General features: G+C 38.2%; 1 pseudogene; it reads left to right on the forward strand.

Moving 5' to 3' along the window:
- Positions 1-14,924, forward strand: part of LOC101110201 (poly(A) polymerase alpha-like) — a 37,623-nt pseudogene extending 22,699 nt beyond the window's left edge.
- The last annotated feature ends 6,329 nt before the right edge of the window (positions 14,925-21,253 follow it).

Here is a 21,253-nt window from a genome sequence, read left to right on the forward strand (position 1 = left end):
AAAAGATGCGTTTCCTCCTTGGAAGAAAAGTTATGATCAACCTAGACAGTGTATTAACAAAAAGAAGCATCACTGACAAAGGTCCATCTAGTCAAAGTTATTTTTCAAGGAGTTATGTAGGGATATGAGAGCTGGACCATAAAGAAGGCTGCATACTGAAGAACTGATGCTTTAGAACTGTGATGCTGGAGAAGACTCTTGAGAGTTCCTTGGACAGCAAGGAGATCAAACCAGTCAACCCTAAAGGAAATCAACTCTGAGTATTCATTGGAAGGACTGATGCTGAAGCCTCAGTACTTTGGTCATACGAAGAGCTGACTAATTGTAAAAGACCCTGATGCTGGGAAGGATTGAAGGCAAAAGGAGAAGAGGGTGGCAGAGGATGAGATGATTAGATAGCATCACTGACTCAATGGAAATGAATTTGAGCAAACTCCAGGAGATGGTGAAGGACAGGGAAACCTGGCATGCTGTAGTCCACAGAGTGGAAAAGAGTCAGAAATGACTTAGCTATGAAATAACAACAATAATTCAAGACAAGATAATTTTATATGAATAAGCATGGTTTAAAAGAACAATATCATGGTCATAAACCATTTCCTCACAGTATTTCACGTAAAAATGTGTTAGAAATACATAGATAACTTGAGAGAAACAATAATTTTGGAGCACCCAATTAACTAAACAAATTATACCCAAAAGCTAGATATTTCAATAACACATTTAAAACAAATTATTATGCACAATCACTTAAATTACTATTGGATGTAAAATAAAATTCAAACTCAATTTTATACTATTTAGAAAAAGTGAAGATGTAATTTTCTTTTTTTTTAATTTTTATTTTTACTTTATTTTGCTTTACAATACTGTATTGGTTTTGCCATACATTGACATGAATCAGCCACGAGCGTACATGAGTTTCCAATTCTGAACCCCCCTCCCACCTCCCACTCCATATCATCTCTCTGGGTCATCCCTGTGGACCAGCCCCAAGTATCCTGTATCCTGTATCGAACATAGACTGGCAATTCATTTCTTACCTGATAGTATACATGTTTCACTGCCACTCTCCCAAATCATCCCACCCTCTCCCTCTCCCACAGAGTCCAAAAGTCCATTCTATACATCTGTGTCTCTTTTGCTGTCTCACATACAGGGTTATCATTACCATCTTTCTAAATTCCATATATATGTGTTAGTATACTGTATTGGTGGTTTTTTTTTTTCTGGCTTACTTCACTCTGTATAATAAGCTCCAGTTTCATCCATCTCATTAGAACTGATTCAAATGTATTCTTTTTAATGGCTGAGTAACACTCCATTGTGTATATGTACCACAGCTTTCTTATCCATTCATCTGCTGATGGACATCTAGGTTGCTTCCATGTCCTGGCTATGAACATTGGGGTACACATGTCTCTTTCAATTCTGGTTTCCTCGGTGTGTATGCCCAGCAGTGCGATTGCTACCATTGTGGTTTTGATTTGCATTTCTCTGATAATGAGTGATGTTGAGCATCTTTTCATGTGTTTGTTAGCCATCTGTATGTCTTCTTTGGAGAAATGTCTATTTAGTTCTGTGGCCCATTTTTTGATTGAGTCATTTATTTTTCTGGAATTGAGCTGCATAAGTTGCTTGTATATTTTTGAGATTAGCTGTTTGTCAGTTGCTTCATTTGCTATTATTTTCTCCCATTCCTAAGGCTGTCCTTTCACCTTGCTTATAGTTTCCTTTGTTATTCAGAAGCTTTTAATTTTAAATAGGTCCCATTTGTTTATTTTTGCTTTTATTTCTAGTATTCTGGGAGGTGGATCATAGAGGATCCTGCTGTGATTTATGTCGGAGAGTGTTTTGCCTATGTTCTCCTCTAGGAGTTTTATAGTTTCTGGTCTTACATTTAGATCTTTAATCCATTTTGAGTTCATTTTTGTGTATGGTGTTAGAAAGTGATCTAGTTTCATTCTTTTACAAGTGGTAGACCAGTTTTCCCAGCACCACTTGTTAAAGAGATTGTGTTTAATCCATTTGTATATTCTTGCCTCCTTTGTCGAAGATAAGGTGTCCATAGGTGTGTGGATTAATCTCTGGGCTTTCTATTTTGTTCAATAATTTTCTATTTTGTTCAATAATTTTGGAGCACCCAACGAACTAAACAAATTATACCCAAAAGCTAGATATTTCAATAACACATTTAAAATAAATTATTATGCACAATCATTTGAATTACTATTGGATGTAAAATAAAATTCAAACTCAATTTCATACTATTTAGAGAAAGTGAAGATGTAATTTTCATACTAAATATGAAATACATCTAAAAGCCCATTCAAGAGAAAATTCAAAACTTTAAATATTTTATTATTGAAGCAGATGAAATTTAAACCAATTGAATTAAACATTTATCCAATGTATTTGAAGATGAACAACAGCAACAAAAGTATTGAAAGCACCATAAACTAAAGGAAAATGTGTAGGAAATCAAAAATTAATGTCATTCCCCAAACTCAGAGGATGAGCACAGCACCAAAAATGATAAAGAATACAGAACAAATAAGAGATTAATGACGCAGGAAATAGAAAATGGCAACCGATAAAAATCTAAAAGTCTGTTACTTGTCTAAGAGTCGAGAACCCAATAATCTAATATTCTTGAAAAGCCTAGCAAGCAAAATTGAAATAAAGAAGAAACTACTAAAACCAGTAGTAAGTAATTAGAGTAACACACTTTAAAAAGTTAAGAAGTGCTGCACACAGTTCCAGGCTTATGATATAAAAAAATCTGGATAAATTGATTGTTTCTATTCATCCTAGTTTCTCCTGTCTCAACATACAATGTACAAGTGAATAGTATTTTGCAGTGTTCAATACTGGTTTGTTAACCATAGATACTGTGTTGTATAGCAGATCTCTACAACTTATTTATCTTGGAAAACCGAAAATATACATATATCCAAACTCAAGAGTTGCATACATGAAGTGTGTACAGTTCTTTTGTGCATAAATTATACCTCAGTAAAGCTAAAAATGAACAGTATTCAACTAATTTCTTATAATGGCACAGGCTGAATTAACTTCAGAATATAGACTCATTGTTTTACTTTTTTTGAAACATTGTTTGATTTGTTTTGTCTCTGGTCCCTTTGTCTAATAATACTTTTGTATACTACATCTCTATCTCTCCACCTGTCTATTAGATAATTTATTTGTTATCCATCTTTTAAAACAAGTTTTATTGGAGGATAATTGCTTTGTGTGTGCCAGTTTCTGCCATATATCAACATGAATCAGCCACAGGTATACATATGTCCCCTCACTCAGAAACCTCCCTCCCACCTCCCAGCCCATCCCACCATTCTAGTTGAGCTCCCTGTATCACACAGCAAATTCTCACTGTTTTACATACGGTAACTTATATGTTTCCATGCTGCTCTTTCAATTCACCCCACCCTTTCTTTAATCTCTTCTTTCATACAATGTTATACATATAAGCCTGCCAATATTTGCAAAACTCTTTCAAAGCTTCTGAAAGCAGGTTGCTAGCTCCTAAGGTGAAGATAAATTGGAGTCTCATTGTAAACACCACAATATAATCTTATTCTGTGGGTACCAAAGCATCAGCATAAATTTGTGTGGTCTCACATCTTCCTCCAAATGCGTTATGTTTTAGTGGTCTCAGCTGGATATCTGGGTCAAAATAAAGAATCTTGGTGAGAAGCTCATGCTTCACTATAGCTCATCTTTCCCAAGGTCATAAATAATGAAAGACAAATTGTGCCTTCCTAGTATTTCCAATGAAGTCATCAGGCCAAAAGGCATGGCAGTGGAACAGGGAATTAGGAAATAATCAAGCAATTTGTGCATTAATAGAAGCAACATCTGTTGGATCTTGATCTCTGTACTTTGTGTTCTTCAAAACAGGTGCTTAATTTTCCTGTGCTAATAACTGTGTAAATTGTAACATTATATCATCTTCATGGGAAATACTAATCCTTCCTTTCCTCTTAACAAATATTTAAAACTATGTATTAATCATTAAGCTCATGGGAACTGAGTGGTCAATGTTCACTTCATAAGAATAGAAAACACAATGGGAATTTGAAGTCTATATTGGGTTTTATCAATATAAGAACACCTGGTAGTTTTAAGCATAAAATAATTTGTCCTTAGTTTCTTTTTAAAAAATACTTTATCAAAATATAGTTGGTTGTTAGTTTCTGGTATATAGCAAAGTGATTCAGTTATAATGAATCACTGGACTTCCCAGGTCAGCAGTAAAGAATCTGCCCACCAATGCAGGAGACCTGGCTTCAGTCTCTGGGTTGAGAAGATCTTCTGGAGAAGGAAATGGCAACTCACTCCAGTATTCTTGCCTGGGAAATCCTATGGACAGAGGATGGGGTCACAAAGAATCAGACGCTACTGAGTGACTAAACAGCAGCAACATATATATATATATATAAAATAGTTTACATGTGCTAATCCCAAAGTCCCAATCCATCCCTCCCCCACCTCTCCTCTCCTTTGTTAACCACAAGTCTGTTCTGTACGTCTGTGAGTCTGTTTCTGTTTCACAGCTAAATTCATTTGTATCATATTTTAGATTCCATATATAAGTGAAATCATACGGCATTTGTCTTTCTCTTTCTGACTTGCTTCATTTACTATTATAATGTCTAGGACCATTCAAGTTGCTGCAAATGATATTATTCCATTCTTTTTTTTTTTTACAGGTGAGTAGTATCAGGGTCCATGGAGGAGGACATGGCTACCCACTCCAGCATTCTTGCCAGAGAGTTCCCATGGACAGAGGAGCCTGGTGGGCTATAGTCCGTGGGGTCAGAAAGTGTTGGACGTGACTGAGTGACTAAGCGCAACATAGCACAGTATCAGGTGCCCATGTTCCATGCCACATAACCTTATCAGCCATGCATGACTATATCAGGACTAACACTTTTATGATGGCCTGGAAGGGGTTAATGGTAATTAGTAGGTCCCACTAGATTCATTCATCATCAAGAATTTAAATATGGAAATATGGAGAAAATTAATTAATTGATAGCTAGAGGGGAAATAGACATAGTAACTGAGCTGTGTTGGTAGCAGAAAACTAGAGTGATGTGAGGACTGTCATAGTGGGGAGGATTAAAAGTTGACCAGATTTTTAGAGCTGTCCTGGTGGCTGAAAGATGGTTTGGTGCCTTGAGGACCAGGAGTGCTGTGGACTGGGAACTTGACTTTTTGTGAATTTCTTTGACGATTAATCATGGGCCTAAGATTCTTACTTTCTTAATTTGCCTGTACATACTATCAATTAGATTCTTATTAATTAAAATAAACATTCTGTATTTTGCACAGAGAATGATGCACACACACAACCACACACACACGTACTTTATTTACTATTCTCAAACATTTTTTGCTATATTCTAATCAAGATTTTAAGGAAATAGCCAGTAAAGTGAAATCAAGCACTCATGAAATCACGAGAGCAATATCTCTAAATTAAGACGAGTAAGGAAGGGCTTCTCAGGTGGCTCAGTGGAAAAGAATCCACTTGCTGAGTGGAAGCCTCAGGATATGCAGGTTAGATCCCTGGGTTGGGAAGATCTTCTGGAGAAGGAAATGGTAATCCACTCCAGTATTCTTGCCTAGAAAATCCCATGGACAGAGGAGCTTGGCTGGCTAATCCATGAGGTCACAAAAAATTGGACAGGACTGAGTGTACATGTGAAAGTTAGTGAATTCTCATCAATGTGAATTACTTTATATAGAATGGAAAAATATAATAGTTATATTTTTAAAAATAATAGAACTATGGAGTATATATAAGTTAATTTGTAGATATCTTGAAATTTTAACTGAAGCCATGTCAAATAAAATCAAGCACATTTAATATTATATTAGAAAATATATAAGGAAGCTGGGGAGTATAGCTGTCTTTAGAATGAAATTATAAAGACTTTAAGCTTTCATAAGTTATCTGTTGTGTGGTAAAAAGAATAAACAATGCTTACCCAGTATTGACTATATGGCCTATACACAAAACTGAATTTTCCAGAAAAACTTTGTTAGACTATTCTTCATCAGTCATAGACACAGAATTGTATGTTGAGTCAGAAATAATCTTAGTGACTAGGACTTGAGAAATTTAAAGAGATTGAAAGCAAAAGATACTCAGATGCAGTGTTATCACTGCACATAACTTTCAAGTGCCAAAGATTAGAGAAGACACCAGGAAACAGATTTATGAGTTATATCTCAGAACCGCCGGCTAGTATATGGTCTGAAGTCACTGCAGTTCAAAGAGTCTGAAGTTCTTCCTCTTTCTGTTCTCCAGTCTGTGAGTTAATCCCATCATATCCCAGCTTGCAAATTTCCCATCCAACTGGATTCAACTCTACTTTTCTTGGACTATCTTGATACATTTAAAAAATGCTTCTATTGAGTGAGGAAAAGGATTGTTGATTTAAATAGTTATAATTATAATCTGTAATTTTAATATATATGTATATATATATATATATATATTTGTGTGGATATATTCTCAAAATCTGGGTCTGCATTGCTTGGAAAACCTCTATGAGGACAAGGACCCTCTGCTGTGCACATTTCTCCCCTCAGTGCTTAGCTCAGTAACCAGGCACATAAAAGATGGTCCATAAAGATTTGGTACATTAATAATACGTGAAAATAGTTTTAAAATTTCTCTGCCCAGTTCTCCAACCCTGCCATTTTTAATCAGCTGTTCATTCTTTGTTTCTTGACCCTTAATGGCACGGTTTAGACTTACTGGAATATGATGCACGATAGGAAGGATGATGTGAATAATAGAGATAAAGAGATACTTTACAATTTGGCTTTCTAGAACACTGAAATGTACAATTTAATCAATATAATTCTCACAACACTCAAATGTCTTGGAAGTCGTTCAGGAGATTTAGTAGGTAGAGTTTTGATGGTTTGCTGAAGTAGCAGTATGAGAGAGGATTAATATTTGAAAAAAATTGTTGATTGAAACTAAATGGAACTAAAGATTCCAGTGCAAATCCTATTAGTTGCAAAGAATTGTTTTTAATACACTGATGTTTTCTATAACATAATATTTACCACTGAATTGAAAATCAGACTTCAAGTAATATGAAAAACTTTTATTTATATATATATATTTTCTATTATCATTCTTTATCTTTTAATTTTTGAATAGTTGCAAAGGGCTGTTTGCTGATTTGGTGGAATCCAAAATGATTTTATTTTATTTCAAGAACTAAATGAATTAATGACTATTTTATAGAAAGAAAAGAGAGTTTTACTTATAATTCTTTTAACATTTTTTATTTTGTAGATAGTCTTCATGAATAGAAAATACAGAACTGTCATTATTAATATACTTTTGTTATTTTGACTGAATATTGTTTCTATGTTTCACTGAACAAACTTTAAACCCAAAGATTTTATTTATAACACCTTTAAGATAAAACTTAATCCCCCAAAGTCCTAAATGTTTGCAAAAGGAATCAGTATATTTCTCTATAATCCGTTTCTTTCCTCTTCTCTCTCTGCCACTCTGTCTGTTTCTTTCTCCCTCCCTTCCTCTCTCTCCTAGTCTTCTCATTATGTTACATTCTGACTAAAATTAAAATGTGGATATTTAGAAGCAGTTTTCTTTACATCAAAAAGTGAAGTCATCCAGTGAGAATGACATGTAGGTAGGCTCCAATTTCACTTTAGATAAATCTTCTCCTTCTATTTTGCCAAACTGGTTTGGCTGCTAGGATGTGCGTTGACCCATCAGGTTAGTGGAGAAAACAAACTTCTAAGTCAGGCAAATGTTGGATATTTGCCTTATTAAAAATTGTCAAAGTTTTGATCTTTGAGCTGGCTTAAAAAGCGTCTTTAAGTGATAACATTTGTTTTACATAACTGCTGTTGAATTAATCTATTTTCTATAAATACTAGCACTGTTTCAGGTAATACAAAAATAGGCAAAAAACAGTTCTGATTCCTGACAACGGGAAATGTTTCCTGATTCCCAGCAACTTTCTACAATACGCAAGTCAAAGTGAAAGTCGTTCAATCGTGTCTGACTTTGCTACCCCATGGACTGACTATACAGTCCATGGAATTCTCCAGGCCAGAATACTGAAATGGGTAGCTGTTCCCTTCTCCAGGCGATCTTCCCAACCCAAGGATCAAACCCAGATCTCCCGCACTGTGGGTAGATACTTTACCAGCTGAGCCATCAGGAAAGCCCACAGTATGTAAGGCAGAAGTTAAACTACATTCTCTGTTTTCAGTAATAGCTCCTTAGGGGCATGGTTCATTGTGGGGCAGAGGAATGAATCACTGAACATTATCTAAATTCAGCCTGGGAAATGCATTCTACTGGATTTCTAAAAATCAGCTCACAGAGTGAGAGAAGATAGAATAAAAGGAGGAACAAACCACAAAGTGACAGGCATTCCCAAGAAGCTCCTTTACACTCGTATGTCTAACAGGCAACTGAAAAAAAAAAAACAACCCAAAACCCACATATCTGTTTAACATCTAAATTGGTACACTCCAAGCGGAACTTTTGGATTCATGAGCCAAATCTGATTTTTCCTATTTCCCTTTGGCTCAGAAAATGACACCTTCATATGGTCAATTGCTTAAGCCAAAAATTTAGAAATTGTTCTTTGTTTCTCTCTTTCTGCCAGTCCCATATTGAATCCATCAGCAAGGTCTTCTGGCTTTACCTCCAAAATATTCTTCCTCCCTCTTCATTTACTGCCATCTTGATCATCACCACCCTGGGTCCATCCATTAGAACTCACTTGGATGCGTCACCTACTTTTGCTACCTTCCCTTGCCATCTGTCTTCTCAGCATTCATAATGATGCTTTCAGATTATCCTTGCATCATATCTTTCTTCCACTGAAAACCTTCACTGGCTCCGTATTACACTTGGAATGAAACAGAAACTCCCTGATGTGGTTGATTGATCCACACCAGCTCTGATCCTTGCCAACATTACTGGCCTCATCTCACATTTCTGCTGTTGCTTTCTGTACATTACTCTGATCTTCCTCTCTTTCTCATCATGCTTGTTACTGCCTCAGATCTTTTTTTGATTGCTATTTTCTGTTCCTGCAACTCTTTTCTGGGTCATTTTTGTGGCTGGTTCCTCACAATTCAGGTCTTAACTCAAATGGTACTTCTTTAAAGAGGTCTTGCCTGTCTAAAGGAAGGCTTATGTAAAGTAACTCCCTGTAACTTACTACTACCTAAGTTTGCTTTCGTCAGCTTACCAGAATTTTTGCTATTCTGACTTTAGCTTGCTTATTCATTTGTTCAATTACTTGTTTTCCATTTTTCTCCCACTGAAAACAAAGCTTGAAGGCAGGAACTTGTCACATCTCAGCTTCTAGAAAGTGCTGAGCACCTTACTAGCATTCCATTTACACTCAGTGAATGAATGATTGAATTCATGAGTGGACAAGATTATAAAAGGAAGTCCTCCTGCAGTGCAGGAGATGTAGGTACGATCCCTGGTCTGGGAAGATATCCTAGGGGGAGGAAATGGCAACCCACTCCAGTATTCTTGTATGGGAAGTCTCATGGACAATGGAGCAGGATGGGCTACCCTCCATGGGGATTGTACATATATTGTTTAAATATTCGTACAAAATATTTAAACAGGATAACACCTGCTCTCCAAAAAAAAAAAAAAAAAAAATCTGTGAGTGTTTACCCAAAAGTCAGTTTAAGAAGTTAGAGACAGAATGTAGCGGATAAAAATACCTCAGTTGCCTTAAAAGGAGCTTGTACTCTGTCCAAAACAGAGAAACTCAGACCTGAGAGACAGAGCAAGAATAAAGGCTAGAAAGGGCAAAGGATGGCTTTAAATACTAGATTAAGATTCATTTTCTAGTAATTAGATTAAGAGTTTGCAGAAACATGTCCCACCACTGGATGACCACTTTCAAAGTAATTGTGGAGAGGCTTCATGTTATATTCTATTCTGTAAAGAGAGTGCCTTGCTGAATCCTTCAAAGATAAATAGATAAAATGCTTCAGAACACCAAGAGAATCTAGAAAATAGTCAGTGTCATAAATAAAGGACTATAGCAAGGGTACCCCCTTGTGGCAGGAGAATATGTATTCTAAACGAAGACTGTAACTAAAATTTTTAAATCTTTCCTATCTTAAACCCAGGTGGCGCTAGTGGTAAAGAACTGCCTGCCAATACAGGAGACCTAGGAGGTCCAGCTTGGATCCCTGCATGGTCGGGAAGATCCCCTGGAGAAGGAAATGGCAACCAGCTCCAGTATTCTTGCCTGGAACATCCCAGCAACAGAGGAGCCTGGTGGACTACAGTTCATGGGGTCGCAGAGAGCTGGACATGACTGAAGCAACTTAGCACAGTCATACCCAATATATTTGAATTAGGTGTTAATTGTACCAAATTCATTAATTTCATGTCATTATGTTTACTTTTATTTCCTTTTCTCTCATTTAAGCAAGGTAAAAAATATAACACATATAGAAAAGTATACAAGTTACATGCTGATAAATTTATTATAAATTGAACATATCTGTGTAACCAGCACCCAGATCAAGAATATTATTATATTAACACCTACAACATTCCCCTTGTTTCTGCTTCTAGTCACTACTCCTGCCGGGGGGGCCACTATTCTGATTTTTAACACTATAGGTAGGTTTTGACTATACTTGAACATTGATAGATCATTCTTTCCCCACCTAGCTTCTTTCTCTTAACATGATGTTTGTGGGACCCTTCCAGGTATATCGTGTGAAGGTATCATTCTTTTGTTCTCACTGCTATACAGTATTTCATTTTGTGAATATACCATAGCATATTTATTTGTTCTACAGCCCATGGGCATTTGATGAGTTTTCAGCCTGGGATTATTACAAACGGTGCTGCTGTGAACATTCTTGCGCATTTCCTGTGACGAATAATGCATAGGAGAATGCATAGGTGGTAGAACTGCTATGTTCTGCTTTCACTGATGCTTCTAAGTCGCTTCAGTCATGTCCAACTCTGTGCGACCCCATAGACAGCAGCCCACCAGGCTCCCCCTTCCCTGGGATTCTCCAGGCAAGAACACTGGAGTGGGTTGCCATTTCCTTCTCCAATGCATGAAAGTGAAAAGTGAAAGTGAAGCCACTCAGTCGTGTCCGACTCTTAGCGACCCCATGGACTGCAGCCCACCAGGCTCCTCCGTCCATGAAATTTTCCAGGCAAGAGTACTGGAGTGGGGTGCCATTGCCTATTGACCACTAATTTGCAAAGTGGTTGTACCAGTTTATACTTTTATAACCAGAATTGCTATTGTGCCACATTTTAACCAACAGTTGGTTGGTCTTTTTCATTTTAGTCAATCTGGTAGGTGAATAGTGATATCTCATTGTGGTTTTAATGTTGATTTTCTTGATGATTGATGACAGTGAATATTTTGTATATGTCTATTCACCATTTATGAAGCACTAATTTTTCTATTGGTTTTTCTCTCCTGAGTTTTGGGTGTTCTTGAAATATCCTGGATATGAGTTCTCTGTCAAATATATGAATTGGAACTCTCCCATCGAAATTTGTGGGATGTATTTTCGTTTTTATTGGTGTGTCTTTTGATACGAAACCTTTAGTTTTTAATATTTTTCACTTTATCAGATTTTATAGTTAGCTTTTTTTTTCTTCTTGCATTCTATTTAAGAATTCTTCATCTACTCCAAAGTCGGGCAATGTTCTATATAATTTTTTTTTCTAAAAGTATGATTGCTTTACCTTTCACATTTCAGATTTGTAATCCATTTAGAATTGATCTTCAAGTATCCAAACCCCTATTGCTAACACGTTTAGTAACTGGAATACCATGTTTTACAGATTTTTAAAAATAATTTTTAATTAAACATTTTTAAAATTGGAAGATCATTAGTTTACAAAGTTTTTTTTTGTTGTTGTTTCTGCTGTGCAAAAAGGCAAATCAGCTATAAGTGTGTGTATATGTATATCCCCTCACTCTATTTATATGTTTATTTTTAATTGAAGGATAATTACTTTACAATATTATGTTGGTTTCTGCATTTCTGCCATATAGCAACATGAATCAGCCAAAGGTATAAGTACGTCCCCTTCCTCTTGAACCTCCCTCTCACCTCCCACCCCATCCCACCCTTCTAGGATGTCACAGAGCATCAGATTTGAGCTCCCTGTGTCATAAAGCAAATTCCCACTGGCTATCTAATATTACATGTGGTAATGCATATGTTTCAATGCTAATCTTTCATTTCACCCCAGCTTCTCCTTCCCCTGCTGCGTCCACAAGTCTGTTCTATGTCTGCATCTTCATTTCTGTCCTGAAAATAAGTTCATCAATAGTGTTTTTCTAGATTCCATATATATGCATTAATATATGATATTTGTCTTTCTCTTTCTGACTTACTTCACTCTGTAGAGTAGGGTCTAGGTTCATCCACCTCATTAGCACTAACTCAAATACATTCATTTTTATGACTGAGTTATATTCCATTGTATATATGTAACCAAATTTCTTTACCCATTCATCTGTCGATGACTTCTAGGTTGCTTCCATGTCCTAGCTCGTAAATAATGCTGTGATGAACATTAGGGTGCATGTGTGTCTTTTTCATTTATGGTTTCTTCAGGGTACATGCCCAGTAGTGGGGTTGTTGGGTCCTATGGTAGTTTTAAAGGAATCTCCATACTGTTCTCCATACTGGCAGTATCAATTTGTATTCCCACCAACAGTACAGGAGGGTTCCCTTTTCTCCACACCCTCTCCAGCAGTTATTGTTTGTAGAACTTTTTGCTGTGGCCATTATGAATGGTGTGAGGTGTTACCTCATAATGGTTTTGATTTGAATTTCTCTAATAACGAGCAATGTTGAACATCTTTTCATGAGTTCATTAGCCATCTGTATGTCCTCTTTGGAGAAATGTCTGTTTAGGTCTTCTGCCCATTTTCTGATTAGGCTGCTTTTTTGATACTAAGCTGAATGAGCTGCTTATATGTTTTGGAGATTAAGCCTTTGTCAGTTGTTTCATTTGCTATTAATTTTCTCTCATTCTGAGGGTTATCGTTTTACCTTGTTTATAGTCTCCTTCATTGTGTAAAAGCTTTTAAGTTTAATTAGGTCCCATTTGTTTATTTTTTAAATTTCTGTTCCTCTAGGAGGTGAGTCATAGAAGATATTGCTGTGATTTATGTCAAAGTGTGTTCTATCCATGTATTCCTCTAATAGTTTTATAGTTTCTGGTCTTAAATCTATGTCTTTAATCCATTTTGAGTTTATTTTTGTGTATGGTGTTAGGGATTGCTCTAATGTCATTATTTTACACATAGCTGTCCAGTTTTCCTATCACCACTTATTGAAGAGACTATCTTTCCTCTATTGTATACTCTTGCCTACTTTATTAAAGACAAAGTGCCCATAGGTGCGTGGGTTTATCTCTGGGCTTTCTATCTTATTTCATTGGTCTATATTTCTGTTTTTGTGCCAGTAAACATACTGTCTTGATGACCATAGCTTTATAGTATAGTCTGAAGTCAGGCAAGTTGATTCTTCGAGCTCATTCTTCTTTTTCAAGATTGCTTTGGTTATTCGGGGTCTTTTGTGTTTCCATACAAACTGTGAAATTTTTTGTTCTAGTTCTGTGAGAAATACCATTGGTGGTTCGATAGGGATTGCACTGAATCTGTGAATTGCTTAGGGTAGTATAATCATTTTCACAACATTGAGTCTTCCAGTTCAGGAACATGGTGTATCTCTCCATCTGTTTGTGTCATGTTTGATTTCTTTCATCAGTCGGGGCTTCCCTGATGGCTCAGCAGGTAAAGAATCTACCTGCAATGCAGGAAACACAGGAGATGTGGGTTTGACCCCTGGGTTGGGAAGATGGCCTGGAGGAAGAAATGGCAACCCACTCCAATATTCTTGCCTGAGAAATCCCATGGACAGAGGAGCCTGGCAGGCTGAGTCCATGGGGTCACAAGGAGTCAGACATGACTGAGCACTAGCATGGATGGATCAGTGTCTTATAGTTTTCGGCATGCAGGTCTTTTGTCTCTTCAGGTAGGTTTATTCCTAGATAGTTTGTTCTTGTTTCAGGGGTGAATGGGATTATTTCCTCAATTTCTCTTTCTGGTTTTTCATTACTAGTGTGTAAGAATGCAAAGGATTTCTGTGTATTAATTAGATATCCTGCAACTTCGCTATATTCAATGGTTAGCTCTAGTAATTTATTGTCTGCTGGCATCTTTAGGGTTTTCTATGTATAATATCATGTCATCTGCAAACAGTGAAAGTTTTACTTTTTTTAACCCTCCTTCTGGAGCCTCACTCTCCACATCCCACCCCTCCACGTCTTCACAGATAGTAGCATTATTTACATAGCTAGCACATGGAAGCAACCTAGATATTCATCCACAGATAAATGCATAAAGAAGTTGTGGTACATATATACAATGGAACATTACAGTTGTTTTCATCTTTAGTATTAGAGTATTAGCCAAAATACTGTTTTTTGCAATTACTTAGGTTAGTTCTTTTCTCCCCTCCCTCTTCTTCAAAGTGGTTCCATCGAATCAGCAGTGGGGGTGGAGCACCTGGTCCACTTTAGCCAGCATTTCTGGCAACCTGGCAGTGGGTCTCTGTCCACGCTGTCTTTCAGTGCCCCTCCACCAGCCCTGAGCTCCATGCAGTTCAACAAGGGTCCCTCCTGCAGACTCTCTGGCAGAGGTCAAGAACTGGCTCCTGTAGGAACACGACCCTCAGGAGGAGGTGGAGCTCAGAAGCTGGATCGAGGGACTCATCGGCTTGTCCATCCGCCCAACTTCCAGGAGGCTCTGAAGGATGGGATCATCTTGTGCAGAAACACAGACTCACAGACATAGAAAACAATCTTATTGTTGCCAAAGGGGGAGGGAGGGGAGGGATAAATGAGAAGTTTGGGATTAACAGATACAAACTACTGTATACAAAATAGCTAAACAACAAAGATCTGTATAGCATAGGGAACTATACTCAGTATCTTATAGTAACCTATAATGGACAAAAATCTGAAAAAGAATATATTATATGTATTTGTATAGTTGAATCACTTGATTCTGTACACTTGATACTAACATAACATTGTAAATTAACCATATTGCAATTAAAAACACTAATTGTAGTATATACTTTTAAAAAAGAAAAATAAAGTATGAGGATGAATCAAATCACCCAGGATGTGAGTGTTGATAGAGAAGTGAATGCAGATTTGTTACGGTTCCTTTTTTATAAGCAACAGCAGTCAGCTCTCATTGACTTAAAGAACAGCAATGTGTCACATGGATATCAAGAGGGAAACTGGAATTAAACTTGTCCAGGAGTCAAGGGAGAAGGGGCCCAGTCAAGCTCCTGTTACTGGAATAGTTTGCTTAAGTCACATGCCCTAACTGCTTTAGGATACACATTGTCCTTCTTCTGGATTCGAAGTCCTTGGTCCAATTCTAAAAATGGAGCATTCCCCCTAATGCCAGAGCATAAATCCCTGACACTCTGGCAGTGGGATTCAGAAATGAACAAGTTGATTTAAAGAAAATGATGATTTACACGTGAGTTGAAAGAATGAAAACTTATGCTTCTTTTAAATATATCTCTATTTTATGCTCATGATTATTGTGAAAATTTTATTATAGAACATTCTTTTTCATTTAATAATAAAAGTTAAATCTACTTATAGTAAATTTTATAAAATTGACATTTATCGTACCATGATTTGTGGTAGCCCCAAGTCTGAAATTACATAAACTTTGCAGAGTTCTTCCTGAGTTTGACTGTCATGTTTAAATCCATTCACTATTCATCTACAATGCAGAATAACGAGAAATCAATCAATACGTAGTTGTATATTTAATCGCAAGGAAAGGAAATTCTTAAATCATAGAAAAATATTTATTTTTATTTTCTCAAAAAGATATTTTTCTTTAAATATGTTCTACTTTCCTTTTAGAAAACAGGTCACAGCGATCATGACTGGGTTCTTCTTTAATCTTAGGAGTTTCTAAATTGTTACACATCTATTTCACTTAATTCATTCTTCAAATGTACATTAAGCAGCTAAGGAAAAATAAGCAGAATTGGATACAAACCACAGAGGAGCAGAAAGAAAATCAAGGAAGGAAAAATGCTGAGGAGGCAGAAAGTAGAGAAGAAAGAAACTATTAGATGAGGAAGCAAATTAAGTAGAGTCGAGGGAAACCAAAGTGTTCAAGGCAAGACAGTACTTCCCAGTACTGTCTCATGCGCATGTGAGCATGCTCAGTTGCTGCAGTCGTGTCTGACTCTACCCCGAGTCTGTACCAAAAGGAGGCTGCAAAGAACAAAGAAGGAGAAGGAAGGCATGGCCATACCTTTCTGTTCCTCAAGAAGAGTGGTGGCTCTCTGGTTTTCCTGACTACACTCAGTGTTGGGGATGCCCATTGCTTTTAGAGGTGGTCCACTATTCAGCTACAGAAATAACTCAATTGACAAAAATCTTTGTCCATGTAAGTCTTTAAGGCCTGAGTCTAAAATTTAGAGTCTTACTCTAGGCAGAACTGGAAATTGTGTTTTTAATCCCTGTTTGATTAATTTTTAAAAAAGTGTAATTGACTTACATTATAATAGTTTCAGGTGGTGTTGTTTAGTACCTAAGTCATGTCTGACCCTTTTGTGACTGTATGGACTGTAGCCCGCCAGTCTTCTCTGTCCATGGGTTTTACCAGGCAAGAATATTGGAGTAGTTTGTCATTTCCTTCTCCAAGGGATCTTCCCAACCCAGGGCTCAAACTCATATCTCCTGTATTTCCTGCATTGCAGGCAGATTTTTTACCTGCAGAGCTATCAGGAAAGTCCAACACTTATATAAGTGGAACCTAAAAATAAAACTATATACAAAAGAGAAATAGACTCACAGACATAGAAAACAAGCTTGTGGTACCAAAGAGGAGAGGAAAGGGAAGGTGGACAAAGTAGAGTTAAGGATTGATGGATACAAACTACTATACATAAAATAGATACACAACAAGGATTTACTGTATAGCACAAGGAATTATACCCATTATCTTGTAATAATCTATAATGAAATATAGTCTGCAAAAATATGAATCTCTATGTGTGAACTAACACAATATTGTAAGTAAGCTATACTTAAAAAAAACAATGAATGGATAGATGATTGAATAAATAAATAAATAAATGGAGGGACTTCCCTGGTGGTCCAGTGGCTAAGACTCCCTACTCTCAGTGCAGGATGTTTGGGTTCGATCCCTGATCAGTCAACTAGATCCTGTAACTTCTATGCAGAGTACATCATGAAAAACAGTGGACTGGAAGAAACACAAACTGGAATCAAGATTGCCGGGAGAAGTATCAATAACCTCAGATATGCAGATGACACCACCCTTATGGCAGAAAGTGAAGAGGAGCTAAAAAGCCTCTTGATGAAAGTAAAAGATGAGAGTGAAAAAGTTGGCTTAAAGCTCAACATTCAGAAAACGAAGATCATGGCATCTGGTCCCATCACTTCATGGGAAATAGATGGGGAAACAGTGGAAACAGTGTCAGACTTTATTTTTGGGGGCTCCAAAATCACTGCAGATGGTGACTGCAGCCATGAAATTAAAAGACACTGACTCCTTGGAAGAAAAGTTATGAGCAACCTAGACAGCATATTCAAAAGCAGAGACATTACTTTGCTGAGTAAGGTCCATCTAGTCAAGGCTATGGTTTTTCCTGTGATCATGTATGGATGTGAGAGTTGGACTGTGAAGAAGGCTGAGCACCGAAGAATTGATGCTTTTGAATTGTGGTGTTGGAGAAGACTCTTGAGAGTCCCTTGGACTGCAAGGAGATCCAACCAGTCCATTCTGAAGGAGATCAACCCTGGGATTTCTTTGGAGGGAATGATGCTAAAGCTGAAACTCCAGTACTTTGGCCACCTCATGAAAAGAGTTGACTCATTGGAAAAGACTCTGATGCTGGGAGGGATTGGGGGCAGGAGGAGAAGGGGATGACAGAGGATGAGATGGCTGGATGGCATCACTGACTTGATGGACGCGAGTCTGAGTGAATTCCAGGAGATGGTGTTGGACAGGGAGGCCTGGCGTGCTGCGATTCATGGGGTCACACAGAATAGGACACGACTGAGGGACTGAACTGAACTGAACTGAACTGAAGAGATCATGTGTTGTAACTACAGATCCTAAATCCCACAACAAAGACAGAAGATCCTGTGTGGTGCAATGAAACCCTAGTATAGCCAAATAAATATTAAATTAAAAAAAAAGGAAAGGCAAAAAAGTGGTCAGTTTTATCTCAGTTTTCCTCTTTGTGATAGAAATCTATGCTGGCCCCCTCTGACCTATATCATTGTGTTACTGACTCCTTTTGAGTGCAAGAGAGATCTGAAAATGATGGACTGTCACTTCCATGATTAATTTGTTGGCTTTAAAACAGAGATTCTCTTCACTGGGTGAGCTCCATACAATCAGGTAAACCCTTAAAAGAAAGGGGCTCTCTCTGAAGAAGATTTGATGTGAGGGAGATTCTACTGCTGGCCTGGAGGATTCTGTTGCCACCATGTCATGTAAGCCCCCGATGGGTGAGAAGACCATTGGCAAGAAACTGGGAGCAACCTTTTGGAGCTGAGAGTGGCCTCAGACTGGTAAAGAAGAGGGGACCTGAGTGTTACACTTTCTCGGAACTGAATTCTGGCATTACCTGAAAGAGCTTTCCCAGAGAGAGAGAAGACCAACACTGGCCAACACCTTAGTCAGAGACCCTGAGGAGAGAATCCAATTGAGCCATGCTGGTTTCCTGATCCATGGAAACTGTATGATAATAAATGCGAGTTGTTTCAAAGCCTCTAAGTTTATGCTATTTGTTACAAAGCAAGAAACAACAGAAGAACTTTTGTTTCTAAGACATTCAGTTTTGATTGTGCCACCCCTTGCTTTCAGAGTGTGAATGTTGTCTTTCTGATAAAAATTCAAGTTAAATAAGACTTTTTAGAACCTTATGCTTCCCTGGTGGCTCAGATAGTAAACAGTTTGCTTACAATGCAGGAGACCTGGGTTCAGTCCCTGGGTTGGGAAGATCCCCTGGAGAAGGGAATGGCTACCCACTCCAGTATTCTTGCCTGGAGAATTCAGTGGACAGAGGAACCTGGTTGGCTACAGTCCTTGGGGTTGCAAAGAGTTAGATCTTACTGAGCGACTAACACTTTAAAACCCTGATCATCTCTCTAGCCTTGTTGCCTGCCAATCTGATGTCACTCCATTCCAGTCAGACTGAAATAATTGGAGGTCTCATAACACTGCGCTCTCTCCTGCTTCACTTCTTCCTTGTGATTCCTGTCTCAACCTAAACGTCGATCTTTTAGCAAGTGTTTTACTAGTGCCCTAAGACTAGTAGGGCTTTCCTGGTGGCTCAGAGGGTAAAGCGTCTGTCTGCAGTGCAGGAGACCAGGGTTCAATCCCTGGGTCTGGAGGATCCCCTGGAGAAGGAAATGGCTACCCACTCCAGTATTCTTGCCTGAAGAGTCCCACGGATGGAGGAGCCTGGTAGGCTACAGTCCACAGGGTCGCAAAGAGTCGGACATGACTGAGCGACTTCTCTTCACTTCACTTAAGACTAGTAATGTGAGGCCACCATTATCCTGGTCCCCAGACAATCCTGTTCTTATTCCTCCTGTTAGGTAGGTAGAATAGGGAAAAGGAATCCAAAATGGCGGTGGCTAAAAGACCAGGAAGGGAAAAGCCCACAAAAATAGAACAAAGGAAGGTACGAGGACCGGAGTGAGGACCTCAGGTAAAACAAACAACACTCCTGGCTGGCCCAATTTACATAGGACAGGCCCAAGGAGAGAAAAACATATAAAAAGAGGAGCCAAATCTAGCTCTCTCTCTCTCCCACGTGCTGGGGCACTCTTCTCTTCGCGTCCCTGGACCGATGTGCCCTCATGCCTCGAAGATGGATTTTCCTGCTATCTTCTAAATAAAATAGAGCTGTAACACTGAGCTGTAACACTGATTTGTCTAAGAGCTATAACACAGTCCATTAGAGACCTGAGAGCTATAACACGGTCTGTCCAAGACCCGAGAGCTATGACACACCAAGGGGGCTTTAATGCCCGTCACTCCAAATCTTTGTTGTGAAGAGACAAAGAACCAAGGAGCATGCACTAGCGTGACATCTATGGTGCTGTGACTTGGGTTTAACCTGGCTGAAACAACCTACGCGCAGAGGCCAAGCACAGCAGGAGCCCAACTCAGCAAAGCTCCCGTGGTAGAAGCAGAAGCAGAACGTGAAGAAACCCAGTGCAGGGGAAGGCCCATCGCGCTGGAAACAAGGACTGAAAAACGAACTCAGCAGAAAGCTCACGCAGCTCAGTCTCAGATTCCAGAAGACCTCCGGTTAAGGTAGGAGGTCCTTGCTCCTATGGCTGGAGGGACATGCCTAACAAAATCTTAATTCTTCTACAAACTCTCGTTTCTCGTTTCCTTGAGCCTCCTGAGAACAGGTGGGTGGCAGTGGGCACAACTGAAGGACTCTGGAGAGGCTACTCCTCAGCATGTCCCAAAGGCACTATCTGCTGAGCCCCAGTAGCTGTGACATGCCGAGGGGGCTTTAATGTCCATCACTCCAAATCTTTGTTGGGACAAGAAAAAAACTGAGGAACATACACTTGCCTGACACCTCCTGTAGCCCTTGGCACACTGACAAAACTTGGTTTACCTGCCTGCTTCCCTGAGTACAAGGCATGGTCTCTGAGGGTGGAGGTTTTATCTTACTCAGCATTTTGCTTTGCAGGGTCTAAGTCCATGTTGAATGAATGAACTTGTAAATGGGAAAAGAGGCTGCTCACTGCCTTACATATTCATTCAGGAAAAGCCAAATCATAATCTGTTTTTTCCAGTGCAGAGAGTCTGGGTTTTGAATACCGGCTGACTGCACCACTCTATCAGTTCAATTACTTTGGGCGAAGTCTCTGAATGTCATTACGTTTCATTTTCATACTTTGAGAAATATGGATGCTAGTAAAGTTTACTGTATAAGATGGAAGAAACTAGGAAAATGTATGTAGTCCCATAGATCAGTTAAATAGATAAGTTAAATGAACAAAAAAATTTAAACTATTAGTTTTATTGTAATTTCTTATTAATAATTGCATTTCATGCATGCTTAGATGTGGGCTACT

The sequence above is a fragment of the Ovis aries genome, chromosome 1 (genome assembly GCF_016772045.2).
Source record: "Ovis aries strain OAR_USU_Benz2616 breed Rambouillet chromosome 1, ARS-UI_Ramb_v3.0, whole genome shotgun sequence".
In the NCBI taxonomy this organism is placed as follows: Eukaryota; Metazoa; Chordata; class Mammalia; order Artiodactyla; family Bovidae; genus Ovis; species Ovis aries.